Source organism: Triturus cristatus, chromosome 1_2 (genome assembly GCF_964204655.1).
Source record: "Triturus cristatus chromosome 1_2, aTriCri1.1, whole genome shotgun sequence".
In the NCBI taxonomy this organism is placed as follows: Eukaryota; Metazoa; Chordata; class Amphibia; order Caudata; family Salamandridae; genus Triturus; species Triturus cristatus.
The window spans coordinates 43,662,018-43,688,109 of record NC_140580.1 but is presented as its reverse complement, the minus strand read 5'-3'; the positions used below and the strand labels follow the sequence as shown (position 1 = coordinate 43,688,109).

At 45.1% G+C, this 26,092-nt stretch overlaps 1 protein-coding gene across 2 annotated transcripts in view; it reads left to right on the top strand.

The window, feature by feature from the left end:
* The first annotated feature begins 2,002 nt into the window (after nucleotides 1–2,002).
* The window catches only part of ZNF219 (zinc finger protein 219), a 294,632-nt gene continuing 270,542 nt past the window's right edge, over nucleotides 2,003–26,092 (top strand). For both annotated transcript variants that reach the window (XM_085600723.1, XM_085600693.1), the window contains exon 1: nucleotides 2,003–2,344. The gene's annotated coding sequence lies outside the window, so the exon portion shown is untranslated. The remainder of the gene's footprint in view (nucleotides 2,345–26,092) is intronic.

Sequence of the window (26,092 nt, the reverse complement as noted above, 5' to 3'; positions counted from 1 at the left end):
CGTTTCTTCTGCACACGCTGCTGATAGATCATGGAACCGTGCCAACACCAGGATGTCATTCATTGGTATGTTCGGCTGCCTTAGGATGAGGCCTCGCAGGACTTTACTGCAGATTCCTAGAATCAGTTGTGCCCTGATTTCTTCTGCGGCTCTGTCCTCTACGAGGTGGGTACTCGCAAGCTCCCTCAGCCTTGCGTGAAAAGAGTCCACTGATTCTCCTTCCCTTTGTCTCGCTTGCCTTAACTTGAAATGTTCGAAATCAGGATTTAGTTGTGGGTCAAAATGTGCGTTCAACGCAGCTACCGCTGCTGCATAGTCCTCTGGAGGTCCGGTGGCGGGAGGTGTTTTAAGGGCAGATAATTTCCTCCCCTGCGTAGTGTAGAAGTAGTGAGCGTTTGACGGCACTGTCCGTCTCCCTGGTGACGATGAAGTAATTCTCCAGGCGGCCGAGCCTGACCTGCCATCTCGGCGAGGCCGTGGAGGGATCTGCCGATTCGCTAAAAGGAGGTTGAATTCCTGAGGGAGGATGTTGTGTGGCAGCCCTCACTGGTGGTTGCGCCTCCTCTTCTTGGTCTCCCATAATGCTGGCTAATGGGGTGTCTGTGTGTCAGAGCGAGGGAGTAGTGCCCAAAGGAATGGATCCGGCGTGTGGGCTAGAGAGAGTGGCACCGCAATGGTCCTGCGCGGGCAGCTACTGTCGGCGCAGCCTTGAGGAGCGTGGGTGACCTCTGCCACGTGGGAAATGCCTAGGTGCCTCCCTTGTGCGTCGTGCGCAATTCCCCACCGTTTGCGTGGGCGTGTCGTGCTGCCCCCTTGTCAGGCACTCCTGTGAGAGGTCTACTACCTCATGGTGTCACCAGAGGGTCCGGCCTGCTTGATGGTGGTCCTCAGCGTGGACTGCACACTGTTGGGGACCTGCTGCAGCAACCCTCAGCAGGGTGCCTAGGAGCATGGGTCGTTTCACTCCTCGTCGCCAGTGTTGCATGTGGAGCCGGGGGGGCCTCGCGGGGCCGTGTGTGCTAGGCATACGTGCAGCTTGAATAATGGGACTCCCACACTCTACTCGAGTTGGCCGTGGACTGCCCAGCGTGGTCACGCCCCGTTTCTTTTAAACTGCGCGCTCCGCCTTCCGGCGCGAGTGCGGGACGGATATTGCCAGCGCGTGCGCCAGCGTCAAAGGCTGGCACGCTAACTCACCACAAATATATTACACTCGACTTAAGTACTTAATCCACTGCACCCTGAACTGCCTTCGTTTACCTGTATATGTCCTCTGCCCAATTGTTGTAACGGTCTCTTGTGGTAACTCCTGTGCACGTCCACCGCGGTTTAAACTGCGCGCTCCGCCTTCCGGCGCGAGTGCGGGACGGATATTGCCAGCGCGTGCGCCAGCGTCAAAGGCTGGCACGCTAACTCACCACAAATATATTACACTCGACTTAAGTACTTAATCCACTGCACCCTGAACTGCCTTCGTTTACCTGTATATGTCCTCTGCCCAATTGTTGTAACGGTCTCTTGTGGTAACTCCTGTGCACGTCCACCGCGGTTTAACTACTATTACATTAACCCGCTGTAACCCTGTATCCGGTGTGTTGTACAGCGCTCTGATGCCCTTGGGCCATATCCGTGCTATATAAAATTGCAAAAATAAAATAAAATATTTTATACGACTCAGCAGACTTGTCTTGGTAAAAATAGGCCAGCTGGGTGATGCACCTTCTGCCACTAACAGTAGTGCTAAAATCTGCGTATAAGCAGCTGATTTCTAGTTCGCATCCAGGAGAAGCCAATTCCATATTTCTTCTTTGAAGCTGGATAAAATTAGGATAATTGAGTTAACGAACTCAATACATGTTTTACTCCTTGTGCTCTTTCGTAGTTACACGTGCTTTGCACGTTCCTGCCACCCCGTGGCTTGATTAGGAATCGTCCTGTAAAAGTTAGATATCATCCTGTCGACATTTGTAAACAGACGCCGGTGACGTGACAGGAATCCCAGAATCCTTTTGGCTCCCACGGCGACGCCGTCGTCACCTTATTTTGTTTCGGCAGCTCTGACCTCGGTTGCACGTCTGTTTTTTTCTTCGAATGACAGACTTTTTAAAAGTTTTCGTGCCGATAGATCTTATGGTCTGCTGCAGATTATGATCTCGTCTTCGTGGTACACGGTGAAGAAATATGCCTAACGTGTTTGAATAATTTAAACCGCTGTACCTATATTGAGTAATCGAGGAGGATAAAGTAAGGTACTCGTGGAACATGAGCCCTTTGAGTATTTAAGGGTAACCGTTTTTGGAGAGTGAGCCAGGTCTGCAGAGCATTTGACCCATTGAAGACTGTGGTAAGCATTTGACATTTTGGGATGGTGAAAATGTTTCCATAGCGAGTGACACTCTCTAAATGAGGGTATATTTGATTTCAGGTGGGGATTTTGATTTCGCCAATTGTGTCTAGGGCCCATTTCTAGTTCTCAACCCGTTACATGCATGATGAGTGTGTGTGTTTTACCTGACATCTGATTTTGTTGTGGCGGTTGTAATGCTGATCACGACTCAACATTTAAAGTATCCTTGAACATTTGGTATTGAAGTGATATTACTGACCCTTTACAATGAGGGTTTCAGTAGCCAACCCACCACTTTGAGAACAGGCTAAGATCATGGCTAAGATTAATATTGTGTGACCAATGTCTTTGGCCAGGCCTCAGTCTCTGCATCTTCAATACCATCTGTCTTAAGACCATTTTACTATGTCACAAATTAGACACATGCTTTAAAGGTGCCTGCCTTCCTGTCCCTCTTCTTTGTAGTCGTGCTTGGTAGCTGCTAAGTCAATACTTTCTGTACTAAGTTGAAAGAGACCACCACTGCCGAAGTGATTGGCACGGTATTGGAAAGGTACTCAAGATTACACAGGTGGACCTTGGTGATGAGAACAGGAGATCAAAAAAGTAAAACCAACTCAAATGCTGATTTTGAAGGACTAATCACTCACAGTTCAGCTGAGAGTATACACCAGTACAGTGAAATTGATAACTTTCTGGGAATGAATCAGTGCAACTCCACATAGAAGAAGGCTGCATTGACCAGCAGAAAGGGCTGCCCACCTTTTCGATCCAAGGCCTAAATTGTTAGGCGGGAATTCATGAGCTATGAAACTTACCAGAAATTAGTGCAATTGTGCATGCTTCTTGGAACTCCACTGCTAAATATTGTGTATGCAGAACCTAAATATTCTTTGTCTAACTCATCAGTCAGGCACATTTGCAGAGTTTTGTCCACTCTCTCTCCCATGTCCCGTCTGGCCTAGGTAGTGCCTTTGTCCTCAAAGACACCCACACTTGTTGATGTCCTCCTGACATCTAGTGACCTCTTACTGCAGCAGTGAAAAGTCCTGATAAATCTTTTGCAGGATCTGAAAAGCTGTCCCTTAAAGAGACAGTGCACCATAGTAGGAGATGGACACTAGAGCTAACTAATTGGCGGGTAGTAGGTAGTCTGAGATGGTGAGTTGGGTCCCACAAACTTTTGTGAGCTCTGGTTAGATGTCCGCAACTATCTCTTGGTTAGCAATTAGTAATGAGAGTGGGGGCAGATAATTTAGTTTAACAATCTGTCTCCGCTCTGACAGAATACTTGTGTGTTCTGTTTCTTGATCCTTAACTGAGAGGTTGTAAGGTTGAACGTCTCATGGTTCCTCGTGCCCAGGAATCAAAGATGAATAGGGAGACAGTGAGGAGAAGAGCATATTCATGGATCCATGAGAATCTCAGCAGTTTCCCTCTGCTCTCAGCAGAGGTAATTGCCAGGTGTTACTTGCCAGTAGGTATCTATGTTGTCTGCGGGAGCTTTTCTCTTTCCTCCTATTGTTTGTTTGTTCCTCCATTTACCTCTTTGTAAATTCCTTTACATTTTTCCCACTTTCTTTCTGATAGGTTAAATGTTTTCTCACACTCATATCTGTTTTCCACTGTGATCATCAAAGCAAAGTCCACATCCTAGTATCTTTTCTGTTGACATCAATTTTTTTTGTCTCTGAACGTGCCGCAAAAGAGGTAGTAGTCCCATCAACTTAACAGTTCTGTAACTGTAATATTTGGGGATTTGCTTCTCCAAAAAATCAGGTGCCCCCACCCATACTTTGATTTACTAGGTTTCCTGTGCTTGTATGTCACGTTCTTGGCTGTATTTTCAGCTGTTTATTTTTTCTTTGCCTTTCATTATCGCTTTGTTTTTGCCAGTGCCCATCAGAGTGGGAAAAGTTCATGTTTCCTTGTCCTTTCTTCTTTATCCTCTGTTAGTGCTTCCTGGTTGTGAGGTAATTAATTTTCCAGCTTCGTGTTGTGTTGGAGAACCTCTCTAATGCGTTTTAGTTTTAAAGTTCACTGGTCCATCTAGGTCTCTATCGCATTTCTCACCTGGTCAGAGTCATTCAGGTGCTGATGCCATCTTGTATTTTGTTTAATTTCTCCATTCTATGACTGAGCATTAATAGTGGCTTAATTGACCACCACCTCTGACATAATTGAGCTGTTGCACAAACATAATTGTAAAGCATCACGTGTCCTAATTAAACAGTTCCACTGAACATACTAGATAACTACAACTCACATAATCGAGCACCAGTATGAATATGAATGAATAACCTGTTGGCATAATTTATTTGCCCATTGACACAGGTAAGGATTACCCTGATATTACCTATTAGTATTCAAGCAGCACCCAGATATAGACACCAGTAGTTTCCTGGCCCAGGGAGTATGATGGAATATCACTAATACATTAGCGGTGAGTGATGGGCAATATTCCTCCTACACAGCAACTGATCTGATGTCAAGGACTGGACTCGAAGAAGGTCTCTAGTCTTTTTTTCTCGATGACCCGATAAAATGGCAAATATTCCCAATTGGCACCATGCCAGTCTGCACTGAAATACACATGTGAACGATGTTCAGTGTCTCTTTAAAGAGTCAATACGAAGGAAAAAGTGATAATGGCATAAAACTTCATTGAAAGTTGATGCATCTTGACGGTAGTTGAGGATCAAGACTACGGTTGATAATCAGCCCTAAAACCACCCTGAATGAGCCCACCATAAGTCTTCCAAAAGGCCAATTCTACAAGAAACCCAGATGCAAAAATCGGACAAAAACTAATAGCAAAGGGTGATGAAAACAATGAACAAGCATTTACAATGCAATGGTCTCGGCATTGTTAAAGTTAGAGCTGTTGGCATTGCTCATGACATTCTTGTATGTTTTTGTTTTTAAAACATTTAAAGAAACAGCATTGTTATTTACAATGTCAATAGCTTAATCACTCTCCAATGCGAGACCTATTGCATTTGCACCCACACACAGAGCCACAGAGTGTTTCCCACTTTCTCATTAATACTTTGAGCAAGACAATATAGAGGCATTTCATTAAATGTTGGAGGTTTAAAATCAAAATATACCAGAATTTTGGGCAGTGGGGCAAAGTGGTAGGTGGTGGGCCAGGCCGCTGGGTGGGGGGGCTCCATGTGCTTTGCAGGGGGGGCCCCTCAAGTTTCTTTACCCCACTGGCAATTGGTAGAAACAATGGAAAATAGAGCTGAGCGGCAATAAACAGGTGATGTACAGACGCCATGCGGCACTGGAGCGGATGCAGGCGGAAGGGCCTCTGTGTCACAGGTCGCGCACCGCCGCTCAGGGCGTGGCGCGCGCACCGGGCCGGAATGTCTAAGGATGGGTGACACAGGCACCTTAGAAGCCCCGTTTTCATTAAATACGGACAGTAGTGTTCTATGGACAGGGCAAACATGTATTACGTTTTGACAGGGCAGTCCGGGTGCTGCCAAGCATCTGTAACAGGGAAAATGAATATTATTCACAAAGGGCTCACAAGCGACGTCCTCGCTCTGTATATAAATCCGTAGTGTGACTCGGCCCTCCAGGCCTGCACTACAATCAATGTTTCAACGAGGTGTTCCGAAGTTCTAAATACTGTCTGTCGATGCCTCCTGCAGGAGCCTCCTTTTGTATCCCTCCCCTGAAACTCGGCGTAGCTTTCATTTGTGCAGCAGGTGCGGTGGCACCGGGGCACAGAGGCCTGAGGGCCTACTGAACCCTGGTTACGGCTGTATTTTGTAATTCAAGCAGCAGTAAAGGGTCCCCTTTCCTGCTTTGCGGTGAGTAGGGCCCATGACACAGTGGTTATGCTGAGTATACCCACAGAATTACCCTCAGATGTTCGAGGACAGGGCGGTTTACTATTCTAGCTCCAATGTTTGAGGGAAAGTCTTTTTTTGACCTTCGCCATATTTTCAGTAAATAGAATAAAAATGCCTGCCTGTGCGTACATATGACGTGTTCGCTTGCACGCCCGTGGGCCATTGGCAGACTGGTGCTCCGATGAATGAAGCACCCGGCCCTCTGCTGCCTCCGATAGTAATCTGTATTATAAGTGTCCGAGCTGGTATTTTAGGCAAGCACTCCAGGCCCTGCCTTGTCGGACTATTCTAGGATTATTTCCCGGCTGAGGGCTTTATTAACCGTTAACATCACTCTACCCAGGAGTGAGGGACATGCCACAGATGGTGTGAATCCTTGCTCGCCAAATGATAGCTTGACAGAGACATGGGGGCGCAGCCCTTTTCCTGAACTTTTGGGGTCTCTCGATCTCCTTTGAAACGAATGAACTGTGCCCCAGCAGTGAATAGTCCCGCAGTGAGGTCGAGGAGGTAAACTAACGAGAGGGGGTGTGAGCGACACATTCCAAGAGCTGTCGCAGAACTGACCGTCAAGATGATTTACACACCAAACCGAATCCCTCCAGGCACATCCACGCCGAGCAGTCCGATGCCGCTTTTTAGATAGCGCAGAACATGCAAATTGACACGCCGAGCCAACAGCAGGGGGAGAGGACGCCAGGAACACCACCGCCTTTCTCCGAGGCACAGCGAAAATGCCTCGGAGAAAGGGAGCCTCATTTTCGGATCTGGGGGCGTGTTTTGCTGTTGTCTCCTCCCTGAGACTTCTCGCAAAAAACACGCCCCCCGATCCGAAAAAGACGGGGCTTCAACGGAGTGACTGGACCTCTTCTCCAGTGGCTGGCCAGCATTTAAGAGGCCAGCCAATGGAGAACAGGAGCGAAGAGGGGCGGGTGCAAGCCCCTCTTCTCAATGACATTAAATCTCCGGACTTCCGGTCTGCCGACCGGATGGTCCCGAGACCTAAAAAGGAACAAACCAAATATCTTGTGATCCTTCTCAGTTCCAAACATCTATATGTATGCTCAAGACATGAAATGACACCCCTGGAAGAATGGTAAGGGCAGTCTTGATTTTATATTTTCAGACAGCAGACATTAGATAGACAACCATCTCTGATGCAGTATACGTGGACACACCAGCAGCAACAAGTAGTGAAGAGAAACTTCCCACCACGTGCTGAGCGCATGTGATGAAACTGTGCAGGCAATGTGAGGCTGAAGGAACATGTCATTGCCAGAGAATTTTACCTTGAATCCTGCTGTATGATGTATCGGGTGGCATTATGTCTTGTGGCCAGTGGTGATAGGCATTTTTATTTTTCTGATGTGCCTAATTGTATTTGTTACTGCACTGTGTCAGCACTGCTGGGATAATGCTTCTATGCTCTGTGGTAGAACTGTATTGGATTATTTCATGAACACTCCTTCAGAACTGACTCTCATATCCAATGGTTTATTAGTATGCGTGTATGCATACAACATGGATAGATTAAACCTAGCTACAATTATGATTTCTTTTTTTAAATTCAGTTTTCAGATAGCTGAAACCAGCTGCAAAGTGGGGTGGCAAAGTCCTTTAAAGTTTGACAATAATGAGAAAGTTAATAAGAATGCCGTTTTAGGAGAAACTGGAAATTCTTGAGAAAATAGGCAGTAGAAGGACGTTACATGAATATTTTGTTAAAAATGTTTTCCAAATACTACTGACCCACAGGAATTACAATCATAAAACAAAAAAAGCAATATGGTAAAATTTAAATGTTCTAATTTTATTGCTAAACACACTTATTGTCTTGCCAAAATTATTTTTCATTGTGCCCTTTTATTTGTATTGTTGGTGACTTCTGTGCCAGGACATCTCCTTGTCTTGATGAACTGAAAAAATAATTTCACTTGAGTTGATTGGTCTGAGGTCACCGCAAAAGTGAGCCTTTTGATATCTTCAGAGAAGGGCTTGGCAAGTTAGTTTGAGTCTTGCAGAGGTACAAGGGCGAACTTATTTTTCTTAAAAATGGAAAGCCATTTACCAGACATGTTTTAGAAAGTATAATAACAGTATACAATAAGAGTTTGAAACATAATATGGTATTTCAGAAGATACTCAAGATAAATCGACTGTCCTAAATTTTATGTTACAAATAATAAATTTAAAAAATTCAAGGAAGTTACTATAAATTTGCTAGAGACCATCATGAAAAATCTGCATTGTTAGAAGATGTGAAGTTGGAGCTATCATTTATAATACCTATCCTAGTAAAAGTCATCCTTTTGCACATAATATTATAGGACAGGACCCACCCAAGGACTTCCAATTCGATGCAGCTTATTTAACTCACAAAGCCATAAATAAAATAAATCAGTTAATTTACAACTATCTGCCTACAGGAGAGGTTTTTGAAACAGTCAATTTATCCATTACGTGAAGATCGGGGAATTGTTTTTTATTTGGTACTATATCGCAGTTTTCCTTACAGATTTCTTTCTAAATTGTAGATAAACCTTTACATTAAAAAGAAAAGTGTCATAAAGACCCTCAATTACATCATTGTTTGGGAGTCCTTAGTCCCCATGGGTTTAAAAGATGATGAGAGGCTTATTTATTTATTTATTTATTTATAAAGTTTTATATAGCGCGAACAAGATCCCAAGGGATATCAGAGCGCTTTACAATCAAACTCGATCTGGAGGCTAATAAAGTAACAACCACAAGATGAAAACACAAATGAATCGTAAAGTGCATAAAAGTTCACATATAAGTTATGTTAAACAGAAGACAGTGTACACAGTATGTCAAAAAAAAATAAAAAAAAAATATAGTAGTAAATGTAGAAACAAAGGAAGTAAGAACAATGTCAACGGGCCAGGGGGTTAGCCCAATTACTGGAGGAGTTTATTCATCAGGAATCTTTTGACTTCCAGTTTGAACACCGTTGTTGTGGTAATTCTGCGTATTTCTAGAGGAAGAGAGTTTCAAATCTTTGGAGCCGCGCCGGAGAAGGCTCTGTTAGAGGTTCTCTTTTTGTTCAGGATAGGAGGTTTCAAAAGTAAGGTAGTAGCGCTTCTAGAGGCTCTTACACCACAAGATAGTTCAAGTTTTTGCGCCAGATACCTGGGCGTCTTGAAGTGGATAGCTTTGTGCGTCATCGTGGCAATTTTTAGCTGGATTCGTGCTTCATAGGGGAGCCAATTTAGAGTTTTTAGTACTGGCGATATGCGCTCATTGCGTTTGGTGCCTGTAACCAGTCTAGCAGCAGCGTTCAATGAGGCCCTTAGCGGAGCCAAGGTGTATTTGGGCAGGCCACAGAGGGTTGCACTGCCATAATCTAGCCTCGGTAGGACAAGCGCTTGAACCAACTGCTTGAAATCCTTAAGTGGAAGGAAAGGTTTGATGTTTCTGAGTGTCCTTATCAAGTGGTTTGCTCCTTTACAAGTGTTGCTGATATGAGTTTTCATATTCAGGTTCTTGTCCATGGTGACTCCTAGCGATTTGGCTGAGTTTACGATGAGCGGAGTGCAGTTGAAAGCAGTGAGGTGGCTCAGCCAAAGGTCGAGATTAGGGGTGTGATTCTGAGGGGAGACAGCAAGAATTCCGTTTTTGAGGTGTTGAGCAGGAGATGGTTCTCAGTGAACCAGTTTTGAGTATACGTTAGGATGGAGTTGAGTGATATGAGGTTTTCCGGGGATGAGATTTTCAAGTAGAGTTGCGTGTCGTCGGCATACATGTGGAAATGAATATCCATGGAGTTGAGTGCGTTAGCTAATGGTTCCAAGAAAAGGTTGAAGAGGATAGGAGATAAGGCAGAGCCTTGGTGGACCCCCATGAGAACAGGAGAGGGCTGGGAGAGAGAGTGATTTGCCTTGACTCTTTGCGATCTGTGATGGAGGAAGGACGAGAACCACTGTAGCACCTGATCACCAAAGCCCATCCTGTTTTGTAGGATAGCTAAGAGATTGTCATGATTGACCGTGTCAAAAGCAGAGGAAAGGTCAAGGAGGATCAGGAAGGAGGCAGGAATCGTTTTGATCGAGAATCTTTAGAATGTCATCCATAACATGAGTGAGGGCCGATTCAGTGCTATGCCTTGTCCGAAAGCCGGATTGATGTTGATCCAAGGCTTGAGTTTGAAATTAACCTCTACAATTATACGTTATAATTTAAGTTTTGTGAAGCACGAATAAGATGCAGAGGTTTTAAGGCAGTATTGAATGGATCATAGATATATATATGTCACCATGCAGCTTTTGTAGTGGTGTTATACAGTAATAGTGTAGATGGATAGCAGAACATACACAAAACAATTACATTTGTACCAGAATTTCAAGTAAAATTATGGATGGAAGACCGGTTATATAAGATGAGAAAAAAGTGAAGCACTGAGTTGGTGGCCTAAAATTCGAGGAGAAACATTGTGTGGGAGTTTGTAGGTGTATCAGTGCTGGAGAATTGCCAAGTGTATCATTGTGTATAAATGGGCAAGGCAGAGATAGATAGCTTTAAGAGTTCTGGAATTTGTATGAGAATTTGTTTTTTTATAATCAAATGTTAAAAATTATTTTTAAATAAGCGGTTAAATAAGAAAAACCCATCAATACATTTGGTCAGTAATGACGTTAGTACAGGTGAAGCAATTCTTGAAAGTACATCAATCACTCTAGTCCATGATATGTCCACCATCATCCACAGATTTTCTTATGTATGATGGCAACCTCTGGCTGCATATACTGATTCCTTAGGTTTAGCGCACCAGCCCATTTCTTTACTCCATGTTAATATTGAGGGCAGGTCAGCCACACTCCAGCCTCGGGTGGTGTCACGTTTAGCTATAAGGGTGCCCATTCCTACTAGCGGCCTCTCCTCTGGTTTCCCGTACCTCTTCAAACTAGCCTAGTAGCACCACTCGTGGGGAGATATCTATGGGGCGCTACAGGGCTCGTAACAGGGTGCGGAACAGCTCCTCCCAGTATCGGGCTATCACTGGGTAGGACCATACCATATGAAAAAACCGTGCCCCCTCCTTCCTGCACCTAGTGCATGGTGAGTATGTGCGCAGTAGGGCTTTCTATAGTGTGTGAGAGAAAATTTTAAGGAAAGGTGGGCATTTCTTATTTGGATAGGCAGAGACTTCTGGACAGTTTTAGAAAAGGATCTAGTGAGTTATGTCTGTCTTTAAGGAGCAGTATTTTATTTGTGAGTTTGTTTAGATGTTTCAGATCATTGAAGCCACCAGACAGAGTGAATTTTCAGAAAGTGTTTAAGGGTATTAATCCGCAGGGCTTCATGTATGAAATATGTTGTTCTGAAAGCAGAGGGCATCCATTTGATGGCAAGTACTCCTAGTGTGATGCGGTCTGATTTTTGGAGTTGGGAACCAAGCAGCTGATAGAAATGCAGCTTTTTGATTCAAGAGGAAGACTATTCAATACCTAACTTACTCAACATAGGAAGTGTTTGTATTCTATGCTGAGCATGCATTAGTTTATATGGCTTTCTGTGTTGAATATGTGCATGCTAAAAAAAAAAGTAGATTTCAATGTATCCCGTGACCGTCAAACTCATCACCGCAACCATAAAGAAAACTCACTCAGGAGCCCCAACAGGCCCCTGTCCACCGCACATCTTCCACAGGGCCGCCGCTGCCATCGCACCCAAACTAGGACGGACGGTCAACCCATCCCTCAAATCCGGCATCTGCCCAGACAACTGGAAACGGGCGGCGGTGAAACCCCTCCTCAAGAAACCAACAGCCAACCCTACGGACCTGAAAAACTACCGGCCCATCTCCCTCCTTCCCTTCCCAACCAAAGTCACTGAGAGACTCGTGAACGCCGAGAACTCCATCCTAGACACCTCCCAGTCTGGTTTCCGCAGCAACTACAGCACCGAGACCGCCCTCCTCGCCGCCACTGACCATGCTACTAGACCAGGGACACACCGCGGCCCTCATCCTTCTAGACCTCTCTGCAGCTTTCGACACCATCTCACATCGCACTCTAACATCAATACAACGAGCCGCCCTCGACTGGATCCAATCCTTCCTCTCCGGGAGAACCCAAAGGATCAGACTTCCTCCCTTCCTCTCCGAACCCACCAACATCAACTGCGGAGTTCCCCAAGGATCATCGCTTAGCCCTATTCTCTTCAACATCTACATGGCCCCCCTCGCCGCCATCGTCAGACAGTATGAGCTCAGCATCGTATCCTACGCCGACGACACCCAGCTCATCCTCTCACTCACAAAGAATCCCGATGACACCAGACTCTGCTTCCAGGAAGGGATGAAGAACGTGGCAGCCTGGATGAAAGACAGCTGCTTGAAGCTCAACTCAGAGAAGACCAAGGTCCTCGTCCTGGGACCCTGCACCTCTGCCTGGGACAACACCTGGTGGCTGTCCGCCCTCGGGAACCCACCCACCCCGACAGACCACACTCGGAACCTTGGCATCATCCTCGACTCCTCCCTCTCCATGAACTGCTAGATCAACGCCGTCGTCTCCACTAGTTTTAACTGCCTGCGCATCCTCTGTAAGACCTTCAGATGGATCTCCCTCGACTGCAAAAGGACCATCACCCACGCACTCATAACCAGCAGACTTGACTACGGCAACGCCCTCTAAGCCAGGAATCAACAGAACTCTTCTTCACAAACTCCAAACCATCCAGAACGCCGCCAGACTCGTCCTCGGGACATCTCGTCATGAGCACATGACCCAACACCTGCGAGGCCTCCACTGGCTCCCCGTCGAGAAGAGGGTCACGTTCAAACTCCTCACCCACGCCTACAAGTCCTTCAACAACATCGGTCCCAAATACCTCAACAAGAGAGTATCCTTCCATGTACCCAATAGGAACCTCCGCTCCGCCGACCTCGCTCTGGCAGAAGTCCCCCATATTTGCAGAACCAGAACCGGAGGGAGAGCCTTCTCCTACATCACAGATAAGACCTGGAACAAGCTCTCTGTGAACATCAGACGCTCACCTACCCTGCACACGTTCAGGAAGGACCTCAAGTCCTGGCTCTTCGACTGATCCGGAGCCACCTATCTCCCCCCACCCCAGCGCCTTGCAACCCTCACGGATGAGTAGCATGCTTTACAAACCCCTGATTGAATGATTGATTGAATGTATCAAACAGGTAGCTGGAAGGTAGGGATCAGTTAACTGTTCTGTCGGGCATAGATGGTGTAAAACTCCCAAGCTATCCAACATAACAAAATGTCATCATTTTTTGTTGGTAATTTAGGAAAAGTATTGACACTATGATCTCCAACAAAAGGCATGAATTCACGTAAACTGGATTACAATAATCCAAGGCTAGCGAGCATAATAAATATGAAAGGTAAAAACTTTACTGAGTACCTTTAGTATAACTGAAAAGAAGAGGGAATTTACCCATTAATACAAATGGACTGTGAAGGGAAAATTAACAAAGTGTTTATCATCATTAAGTCACATTCGATAAAACCACAAAAACACCGAGCTAAAGGCCCTTTCACAAATGTAATAGTTTAAAAGGACCGCAGAATCTATTCTATTCTATTACCAAAGGCATTTCATGATACATCGATCTAGTGCAATCGGAGGATAAAGGGCCGTTGAAAAAATAAATACTCACGTTCCCAATAAAGAATTGACTGAATAATCCCAGTAAGCTGAATACAAAGATCCACACACCTCTCCCAAACCGATAGAATACGTATTTTAAATGCTGCAGGTGCACATCATAAATTATTTTATAAAAACCAGGATTGTGCCAAGGCCCAAACAATTACCATATTTCTTTACTTGACTATTTATTTGTCTGAGAAAGGGGAGAGCCTAAATTTTCTGTACCAACTTGTATCACTCACTTTTCATGAAGTGATATGAGAGAAAATATATTTTATTTAACCTTATTAACATTCATACAGAAGTTAGTATAAAAGTCTACAAATTGTTTGATAATCATGTCTACTGCACTAGTCAACTTTCTATCATTTTGTCCTGGGTTTTCTATTCTTTCTTGTTTGATTGTCAATAATTGAGCAGCATTTTCAAATTTATTACGTCACACAAATGTTATTGCTCTGTCATTGTCTGTGGGAAAAACAGCTCTCTTACTAAATTAGTATAAAAACGTTTGAAACATTTGTGAATTCAAATGACAATTATTACAGAAAGAGTCTCTCAGTTTACTGAATGTCCTTTTCTAGTTGTTAATATTTTCGTATTCACCAGTTTATTGTGATGTGCTATAATTAAAATAGTTGTATCCAACATTTTGATTTGAAGAGAGACCCATTTACTATGTGTTCCTTAGATCATTCTCATGCAAGAAATGTGACATAACTTCTTGGAGAACCTTCCTCTAAGCAAGCATATTTGTTTTTGTACACTATATAGATTTAGGCCGTGTAACACCAGAAGCAGATAGCTGAAATGCAGTCTTTGTATGATGAAACAAATTTATTGGTTCAGTGTTAGCCATAAATATTAAAACAATTAATGCTAATAAAAATTGAGTGCATAAGTGGGATTTATAAGAATTTGGAAATTGTAGACGCCAAGGACAACATCAATGTGAATAGGATCACCTAATGTTTTCTGGCATTTAGACAGTCAGAACAAGATTCTACATAGCCTGTCCAATAATGGTTGAAAATATTTTAATTCTAATCATTATTAATCTGATTAACCCACAACGAAATTCATTGGAGTGACCAGAGTTCACACCTGGATGGCAGTCACAGTGATATTGATGCACACAAAAGATCAAAGGGAGTTGCCCCAGAAAGTAAGAGAGCGTACTGCTCCCTGTCTGTATACGAACTCACTAAAAGTACGTTCTCTCGAATGAGCAAATGATAGGAAATCTAAGGAGGAGAGATCCCCAAGTGTAATGTAGTAACGATATCGGGGCCAAGAAATTTTGTGCCCTATTTATGTAGGGGAGAGACCTTTCTTAAGACGAGAACCATCACTCACCGAAGGGCGACATGCTTCATCATAGGGTTCCCTCCTCACCCCTGGGCCGCAAGGTCCCTGCTGTGGGCTACAACTCTCCTGGGCCAGAAGAGGAGCTGAGGTGTTTTAAATAGAAAGGACCGGAAATATGGCTAGTGAGGGGCAGAGTGCAAAAAGAGTAAGTAAGGATATTAAAAGTGTCTCTAGGAGACCAAATGTCTTTATTGTGCGGTACCGTAGGTCTGTGTAGGGGTGTCTGTAGCACACCCTATGATGAAGCATGTCACAATTTTTTGAGTGAGGACAGTTTTTCTACATTATACCTGTGCCACACCTTTCTAGGTATACACATTGCTGTACACTAACTTCCATCTTATCCCTACTCCTCTGTGATAGTGTATAAGTTAAGACTGACAGGGTGTCAATGCTGGGAATGCCACAAAACCTAAAAGGACGGCATATTTACTGTCTTAAAATTAACATGCACACCGCTAACAAGTGAGAGGAGTGAATGAATTGTGAATGACTGGCTGTGAATGAGTTTCGTTGATTCCTCATTAAGTTGATAGAGTAACACCAGAAATGAAATAATAGTTGTGCCACATCTTGATTATGTCGCTCCATATTGTTAGTTCTTGCAAATGTGATTTGGCCATCATTAATAGGTTTCTTATAATGGCCATTAAGTGTTTTCCTGTGTCTGGGTCTCCCTGAGTATAGCACCATCCGGAGCCCTTTTATATTCAGACCTAAGATGGGTCACTCTATACCTTGCTTTTATTACTCCGACCATAGGAAGCCCTGCAATCGACCAGACCCTCTCAAGGCTGCCACCGGGGTAGTCAAGCAATATGGTATAAAGGCCTAATCATAGGACTATAGTTGTTCACAGTTACAAAGGGGTTATCCAGTTCTCAAAGGGGAGCCAGAACTTATTACGCTTGCGCTTTACAGCTCTGTCCATCTTAGCTGTATATTTTATAGAAGCTAACCATTCTATTTTATTCGGGGGTGTAGCTTTAATCCAATACTTACAGATTTCTCTGCGGGCAAGCAATATTAAGTAGAAAATTTGTTTCCTTGTGTTTTGCGCTAGTGTTTCATAATTAACTGGAAGCTCAAAAAAGACAAGGGATATTCTTACCTGGATCAATTCTCCAAGTATTAAAGATATCGTACTACTCACATCCCGCCAAAAATCTCGTAGTGCCGGGCAATCCTAAAACATATGTACGTCATGACTTTTCTCTTCCCCACACTTAGGACATCTCAGCATGACACCTTTCGCAAATTTTGCCAGCTTATGGTGTCCAGTAGACCCTGTGGAGACAAGAGAGGTAGTTCCGCCTTAAATGTGCGGCACCTACTGTGAAGTATAACATGTTACAAGATACTTGCCATAAGTCTATGGACTGCTCTCCCGCCAAACTCTTTTCCCACAGTGTTACAGGCAGATTGAAGTCTCCATCCGAGCTCTCCACTAAGCTCCAGTACCATCTTGCCACCTTTTTCCACGGGATCCTTCAGATTTTATTGGGGATTCTAGTACGTTGGATTGTCCTGTACCTAACCCATCCGTGAGGCTCCAACTTTTAATTTGCAGGTATTTAAATTTTGACAGTTGCACAAACGCTATCTCCTGGGCCTCCTCCCAGGGGATCAGTACTCCATTAACCATCAGTTGCCCCCAGGTGTTTATCCCTGCTTCTTTCAAGGGACGAACCAGGCAGTCCTTTGATCATTCCAGGGAGCCCGGAGAGTCCCAAACAGCAGCCAGTCCACTGTAATAGGTTATATTAGAGTCTCTCCTGATTTTGTACCAAGTTATTGCAAAACTTTGCAGAGTCTTAAGCCTTGCTTTTTTTAAATAGCAAGGATCGCCATATTTATGTATGAAATCCTGCTCGCCCCCTTGTACATCAGATAACATGGCGTTGAACATTCTCCCGATATCAGAGCTGTCTGACTTGCTTAATAGCATTTCCCTCCTTTTAATAAAAACACCCACGCATAATAAGACAAATCCAGGAGTCGTAGCCCTCCTTTATCATACTGCCGTCTAAGCTTTTTCCAGGCAATTCTCGTACCTTTCGACGCCCAGATGAAGCTCGTTAATTTGGATTGGGATTTTTTAAGCCAAGCATCCTTAAAAGCCATTGGAATATTTTGAAACAAAAACGTAAATTTAGGAAGGATTGCCATTTTTAAAAGATTTACTCTGCCGTAAATTGTTAGAGGAAGTGAGACCAGCTGAGTAGAAGTTTCCCTACTGCCTTATTAACCTTTTGGAAGTTCTTTTCAGGGATTTGTTCTATTTTCTGCACAATTTTGAATTCCTAGGTATCTCATTTCTTCCTTTACACAGCTTAATTGCGAGTCAATATTCCACTTCATCACAACTGTTTTGTTTTCATTAATCTCATACCCCGAGATCCGCCCAAACTGGACAGCCAGGTCATAAACTATTGGCAGTGCTGTGTTAAGATCTGAGGTATACACTACTAGATCGTCTGCATAGAGCCCTACTTTTTTCTCCCACTCCTGAAACCTAAAAGGTTGTATGCTCTCATGACGCCTTATCTTTGCGGCTAGTGGCTCGATGTACAAATTAAAAAGTAGGGGGGACAACGGACACCCCTGCCTGGTTCCCCTATAGATGTTAAAACTATTAGAAATGCTACCATTCACCAAAACCCTGGCAGTCGGATTCTTATATAAAAGAGCTATGGCCCAACAGAAGTTTCCCCCCAAATTAGAAAGCTGTAAAATTTCCTGCAAATAAGTCCAATTGACCCGATCTAATGCTTTAGTTGCATCTACGGTAATAGCTGCTAGTGGTATTTTAAACGTGGTTGCTATATCAGCAGCACCAATTAAGTTGTAGGTTAGTTCCTTGATGCCTCTGCCACGCACAAAGCCCTTCTGATCCTAATGTAGCAACACGTCTAGTACTCCACTCAGTCTATCTGCTAATAACTTTGTAAAGATCTTATAATCTGCATTAAGCAGCGAGATAGGCCTGTAAGAGTCACAACGGTTAGGTGGTTTATCTACCTTGAGGATCAGAGTGACCGTGGCATCGTTCCAAGATTGGGGGATCTCCTTGCCCCCTTCAAAAATCTCAGTAAACAGTCTAACCATTACTGGGACCAGGAATTTCTCCAGTTTTTTTTATATACCTCTACCGGGATGCCATCTGGTCCTGCTGCCTTATTTGCTTTCCCGGCTTTAATAACATTCCTAATTTCCGAGTCTAGAATTGACCTATAAACCTCTTCCCTTTGGGGATCAGACAGCGTATGGGGAACTTCCTGACCCAACCACTCTAACACTTTCTTTCCCTGCGTAACTAGATTTTCCGAGTATACTTCCCCGAAATGAATAATCAAAGCCTCTTCTATATCTTCCCTTGACCTAGCTAGGTCTTCTGACCCATCCAACTTTAGTTTTTTTATGAAGTTTTTTGCTTGATCATTTTTTATCTTCCAAGCAAGTAGCTTCCCACAACCTTCTCCATAGTTAAAATGGGCCAGTCTACTCACTTGCCATCTCTCCTGCACCCTTCTTTCCAAAATGCCTGCTAACTCAACGTTAAGGGCCTCAATAACAGCAAACCCAGACTCCTGCATTATTTATTTATCCTGAGTCTTTTGTTCTTCCTGCTTGATCTGTTCTTCAATAGCAAGAATTTCAGTCCTCCGTTGCTTATTATTATAGGACTGGATAGATGTTACCCTCCCTCTTAAAAAGGCCTTATAAGAGTCCCATACTATACCTAATGGGATACTATCCAAGTATTGCTAAAAAAAAAATTGAGATTCCACCCCCAGTTTTTCCATCGTCGCCTCATCAGACAACATGGTACGGTCAAAGGTCCATCTCCTTTGGCGCACCGTAGTTGGGGGAGCCAAGCCTAAAGAGATGGCCGAGTGATCCGACAAATGAGATCCCAGATGACTAACATCTCTAACATGGCCCTTTATAGCTTGGTCAATCAAAAAATAATCTATTAGTGATTGGTGACCATATTTTTTATTATTGAACGTAAAGCTTTTTAAAGACCCCTGCCTTTCCCGCCAGATGTCACACCACCCTAAATTCTTTATTGAATTTACAATTGGAGAGCGAGATTTATTATGAGTAGTTGTTCTACTTTTAGAGGAGCGATCTAACCTGTCATCTAGCACCACGTTAAAATCACCTGCCATTATAATAGGGTCCGGAAAGTCCAGCATTTCCGAGAGTAAATTACTGAACGGGGTAGGATTATCCAAATTAGGGCCGTAATAACCTACCAACGTGTAGCTCTGATTATAACATCTCATTTTCGCTATTACCCATCTGCCTGACTTGTCAGTTCTACTATCCTCAATGATTATCGGAGGGTTAGTTTTTACAAGAATCGCCACTCCTCTTATAGTGAGTTGATGATTCGTACATATTCTGCAGCCATCTTTTAGACTTAAAAAACTCCATTGTTGCTTTACTTGTTAGATGCGTCTCTTGGAGGAATATAATTTGAGCAGGGGCATCCCTTGTATATTGCAAGATTTTTTCCCTCCTCTGCCTCACCCTAAGGCCATTAACATTCCAAGATAATAACTCAATCTGGGCGTCTCTGCTTATACTCATTTTTTATTTCTAGCTTTTACCCAACCCTTGCAACCGGAGTCCCTAGACATTAAAAGAGGACAAATATTTTTTTTGTCTTTTTTTTCCCTATACTCCCCCACCCGTGCCTTCATACATGTCATCCCCCGCCCTCCCTTGGAAAACCCTCCTCACTCTCGCTCATAGCCTAAGCCTAGACTAAGCCTTAAGGAGACTTCCAGAGGTTGAAGAGCTACTGCTACATTAAACAAAACAAAAACAACAATAAACGTGAAGAAAGTGGTCTCTTAATCAAGACTAAGTACAAAAAATAGAGCAAAATAGAACAGAATAGGGCAGAAGGGGTATACATTGCATACATCATATAGGTATGGGGATAGAGACTACCAAGAAAAAGTCAAAAGAATAAAAACCCCGAAGAAACTATCCTCCGCTTCCTACTTCACACTGGTGTCAGATAAAGATCTGAGGAAATCTTCGGCTTCATCTACTCTCCGAAAGGTCTGCATTTTAATATTATGCATCACCCTCAGACTAGCGAGGAATCTTAACTGTGCCGTCGCACCCCAGTTTCTGAAGGGTTCTATCAGGTTACCGAACTCCCATTGCTTATTGGCTGTAATTTGGGAGAGATCCGATCTAATATTGAAGTTAATTCCATCTACCGATAAGAGTTCTTTTGTTTTAGAGCTCTTGATAGTATCTCTTCCTTTATTTTATACGTTAGAAAATTAACCAGGATTCTCCTAGGTTTTGGTTTCTTTGGATTTAACCTGAAGGGGTCCATGTGAACCCTCTGGATATCTTTAACCAGGTCTTCTTCAGAGCATTCCATATGCACTCCCAGTTTAATCAACCGCGCCACAAAAGTCTTGATATCCTCCCCCTCTGAACCTTCTGGGATTTTTAGAATACGGAGATTGTTTCTCCTCTGATTATTCTCCATTGATTCCAGCTTTTCCTTCAATATAGCCTCATTCCCTATTAAAACCATGATCTCCTTTGAGTTGGCTTCAGTCTGTTCTGTTAAAACTCTAACTGAGCTTTCCAACTGCGATGTCCTAACTGCGATGTCACAGGAAGCTCTAATCTCTTTTTGATTAGTTTCGGAGATTTCAAATCTATTCCTGACTTCAATGGTTAGCAAATGAATAAGATCAGAAACTGACTGGCCTTGTGGCTGTTCTTGGGGCTTAAGCTTCGTCTGGGTATGGCATGCGTCTTTCATAGAGTTCTCCCTCTCTGCACCATCCTGAGCATCCGGTGGGGCTTTACCCCTCATTAATTCTGTCTGGGAAACATGCACCTCCATATTACCAGAAGGGGAATGTGATCCTCCCTCTTCCAGCTCTCCTGTTTGTTTACCTGGGGGTGTAGGAAGGGCACATTTTTTACCTCCAAAGATTCTGCCAACACCTTATACTTGTTAGGGCTCAAAATGTCCCGATTCCCCGAAGCCAAGGTAGGGTTTTTTAGTTCCAGAGTCTTAGGTACCACTTTGAAAAAGGTTCTTAATGAGGGAGTAATTTTTAGATTAGAAACCTGCAAACCCCTCTTTTTTTTCCTTTTGACCTTCTCCTTTTCAGGGTCACCCAGTCACCTTCATCGACTTTAAGAGAGAGATTAGGCTCCGACCTACAGATATTCTTGTGGGTCCTAAGCCGAGTACTCTTCCCATTTTTCCTAGCCTTCAGGCTTCTTAAATTATAACCATCAACCAAAGCAGCATTTTCTCTTGACTCACCTAGCTCTGCTCCACTAACGTCACCCCTAGATTGTAAGCTTTTCTGTTTTACCGGGGGATGACCCTCTTCCCTGTCGATAGTCAGGTTACATGGTTTCCCTTCCAAAACACCCCCGGCAGTTCTCCCCTCAAGTTTTTCCTTGTTTTGCCAATTTTTTTGTTTTCACCCCACTAGAAGACAGCCCTACCTCCTGCGCTTTCTGCGCCTCCTGTGCAGAGCAGCTAGCAGACTCCCCAGCTTTAGGGGGCTCTGCCGACTCTAGAAACCTCCTCTTCTCCAGTGCTGGCCGACTGTCCGTCTTGCAGACACATAGAGCACTCGCTAGCGCCGTGCTTGTGCTGCTTCTGCCGCCCCCCCATGGAACGCCGAGCCACAGCCCTCCTGCCCCTGCCGAGCTCTCTGGCCACCAGAGCCCAGCAGGAGACCCTGGTGGGTAATCCCCAGACCTCCACGGGATCGCTTACCCCTCCAGGGGTCTCACCTGAACCACAAGCAAGCGCAAGCAACGAGAACAGCCGGCAGCCTGCAACCCACCGGAGGGCTTAAGGTTAAAAACCTCCGACCTCCGTGCCGAAACTCTTCCCTTTTCATGAACAGCCTCGCGGCAGCACTCAGACCGGAGCCATAAACTTGAAACAGCTCAGTCGAAAAAAACTCTCAAACTTGGCCCCAGCTCCCAACTTCACATCCTACACGTCACTTCCACAACAGGTGCACCGGGTCATCGCAAAAATTCACTCCATCAGCTCTCCATCCGCGTTTCAACCGGCCGCCATGTTTTCCTCCCTCCTACATGCTTCTTATATACAAAAGCATGATTGAACTTTGAGTACTGAATTGTAGCGTTCATTGTTGTTGGCATTTTAAAGTATAATCCATCCATGCGTAACCATTATTGATTTAATTAGTGATAATATAATGATACGTAATTTTTGTGAAATACTATTTGATGTTTCAAGTCTGTGTGGCAGAGTGGATGTTAAGGTTAAGATACTACATTAGCGAATTTGCTGACATTTTCGGTTTTGTGTTGTACTTAGTATTGGCATACTGGCAACCTTAACTTCTTACTGCCTTTGTTTTTTTCAGGAAATGTAAAAAAAAAATAGGTTTCACTTGCACTGTGCTTGCGAAATCTCTTGTAATGAAAAAACACAATCTTAAAAGGGCCTTACAGTCCAACCAATACTTACCTTTACCTACCATTCGTTGATTCCAACTTCACTAATTTGCGTGCTTCTGATTGGTCAGCATGCCGGCTACTTTCATTTTCCAGGCTTCCTGCTCTGCTTTTCCTATACATGCCATGGAGATTGGCACAAGTACAGCAATTTATCATCTATGCGCTCTGCTTGATTGATTTTTATTCAGTTTGAATTTTATCATTTATGCGCTCAGCTTGACTAATTAATTTTGCACTGAGATTCATCATTTACGCGCCCTGCTTGATTCTTTTGCGCTCCGATTTTCGGGGGGAGACTCGCGCTTCGCTCCGCCCTCTCTCCCACTCCTCTGGGGTGCTGGGCCTGCGCCTCCCTGGCTTGACCGGGACCAGGCTGCGCACCGCAGTGGAGAGGGACTGAGAGTCCATACCCTGTGCGGCTGAACCCCAAAGCTCGGCCTTCGCCCTCTGGCTCATCCGGCCACCCAAGGCGCTCCACTGCACCCCCACCAAGCAACACCAACCATGGAGTCAGACGTCACGGCTCAATCCATCAACACCGAAGAAGACGACATGGAATGGAAGACCAAGACAAAGAGAGGACGTGAGTCGTGCCCGAACTCACCAGAAAAGGCAGCAAAGCTTCCCCGCGCACCCCCTGCAAACAACGTGATTCCAACCTCAAACCGCTACCTGGTTCTCCAAAGTACCCAGGACAATGACGCCCACCCCCAGGACAACACGGCATCTGAACCCCGGACCTCTTCAGGTCCCACAAAGCGACTACGGATCCCTCCCATCATCCTGAAGAACTTGGCCACCCACAAGGACCTCGTGGAGCTACTGGAGGAACACTGCACCGCCCCCTTCACAATCAAGCCCTGGCAGGACCACGCCAAGATCATGCTCACCACACCGGAGGACTACAGGAGCGTGGCCATCATGCTCACAGAACAGAAAATGGAGTACCACACCTTTTCACTGACCGCTGCAAAAGCTCAGCGCTTTGTAATACGCGGGCTCCCAGCAAACGCATCCCTTGGGCACATCACTCAGGAAATATCGGAACTTGGACTTCCAGTCAAAAATATAACGCAGATCGTCTCTCCAGTGGACAAGAACAAGAAGTTTCCCCTCTTTGTGGTAGCCCTGTCGGCAAGCCAGGATGGGAAGCCAGCAGACCTCTCAGCAGTCACACGGCTCTGCAGTTGCACCGTCACCACAGAAGCACCTAGAGGAAAACGAGGACCGGTCATGTGCTACAACTGCCAGAGCTTGGGGCACACCTCTGCTTTCTGCCACCAGAAGCCAAAGTGCGTACGCTGTGGAGGCGAGCACACCTCTAACCAATGCACTAGGAACCGTGAAACCGAACCAGCAATATGTGCTAACTGCACAGGACCCCACCCAGCAAGCTATCGTGGCTGTCCCTACCTGCAGAAGGCAAAGAAGGATGGACCACGCAAACCACCCCAACCACAAAAGACTTCCCCACACTCAACTGCAACTGATCAGGGACAAAGGAAGAATTACAAACCCGCATTGGCACACAGGATCCCAACTGGCAATCCAACCAACAGCCAAAGCGACGCGCGTGTGGATGGAAGAACATACGCAGAAGTAACAGGACCCAAACAGGACAGCCCACCACCAACACCAACAACACCACCACCACCAACTGCCCCAGCACCATCCTGTGAAATAGGCTCAGCCATCAACTGGCAGGAACTCATCACAAAGATTGCGAAAACAGTCGCAGACATGAACATCCACCCTTTGGTGACAATGGTGGCGAATCTCATCGCCGGACTTTTCCACGGTGAAGAAAACACCTGCAATGGCAGCACAATCTAAAGGAAACTCCCTCTTCTTGATGTGGAATGCTAACAGCATTCAGAAGAAAACTGCAGAACTCCTGCACCTGATGGAAACCATGGATGTGAGTATAGCGCTTATCTCCGAGACCCATCTCCAAGGAAGCCAGAAGCTCAACTTAGCAAACCACAGGGTGTACCGCACAGATCGCACCACCGGAGCCAAGGGCGGAGGAACAGCTGTGATTGTCAGCACAAAAGTGAAGCACCACGAGATCTCACTACCACCAGTGGGGAGTGTTGAAGCAACTGGCATACAGATCCAGACATCTGCAGGCCCCCTACGGCTGATTGCCGCCTACTCACCCCCAGGCAAGCTAAGCCCAAAGGACTTGGATGCTTTATTGGACCCCCGCATCCCAACATTAATTGGCGGAGACCTAAATGCCAAGCACCAGCGCTGGAACTCTCGCGTGGCAAACAGCAAAGGACACGCTCTACTTGCCCACTCAAAGAAGGAGGACTTTGTAGTGGCTGGCCCAACTCAACCAACACACTATTCAGGCTCTGCACTGCATAAACCGGACGTTCTGGACATCGTCGTCATGAAGAATCTCTCCCAGTCTATAGAGCTGGAAACCTTAACCGCACTGACGTCCGACCACAACCCAGTGTTGATCACAGTTGGCGACGTGCTTGAAGACCAGCAACAGGGCACCAGACACAACTACAAGAAGGCAGACTGGAGCCTATACAAGAGAAGCCTGGAGGAGACACTGGCCCCTGGCCCCCTACGCTGCATTGAAGACATTGACCAGGCGGTTCACCACTTCACAGCTGCAGTCCACACTGCCATCGAGCGCAGCGTTCCCGAGCAGAAACTCCAACGCTGCTCTATCTACGACCTCCCGAAGGGCATCAAGCAGTCGATTGCTGACAAGAACAGAGCCCGAAGAGAGTGGCAAAGGAATCGCACCCCCGACCTGCTGAAGAAATACAACGAGCTGACAAGACAGCTGAAGATGCAAATAAGCCAGCACAGAGGTGAAAAGTGGGAAGCAGCTACGGCTAACTTAAAGGACTCGGACAACTCTCTCTGGAAAATGACCCGACGCTTGACTGGGAAGAAGGAACCAAACCCACCGATACAAGGGAAGACTCACCTGGCATGCAGCAACAGGGACAAGGCTGAGGTCTTCGCTGACACGTTGGAGGCATCCTTCAGGCCTAACCAGGCTAGCAAACTGGCAGCAGAAGTTGAGCAAGAGGTCGCTAAGCACCACCGGGAGCACACACCAGAAACCGAAGCTGCAAACATCTAAAAAACGGCAAGGCACCAGGAAAGGACAGAATAGTCAACCAAGCCATCAAGATGCTCCCAGACGCTGCAGTGGATCACCTTGCTGAGATAAATTACCGCCCTATAAGTCTGCTATCTGGCCTATCAAAGCTCTTCGAAAAAGTTATCCTTGCCCGCCTTGTGGACTTTGCGACAAGCGAAAACCTCCTCGCCAGAGAACAGTTTGGGTTCCGGAAAGACCACTCGACAAATCACCAACTCCTCA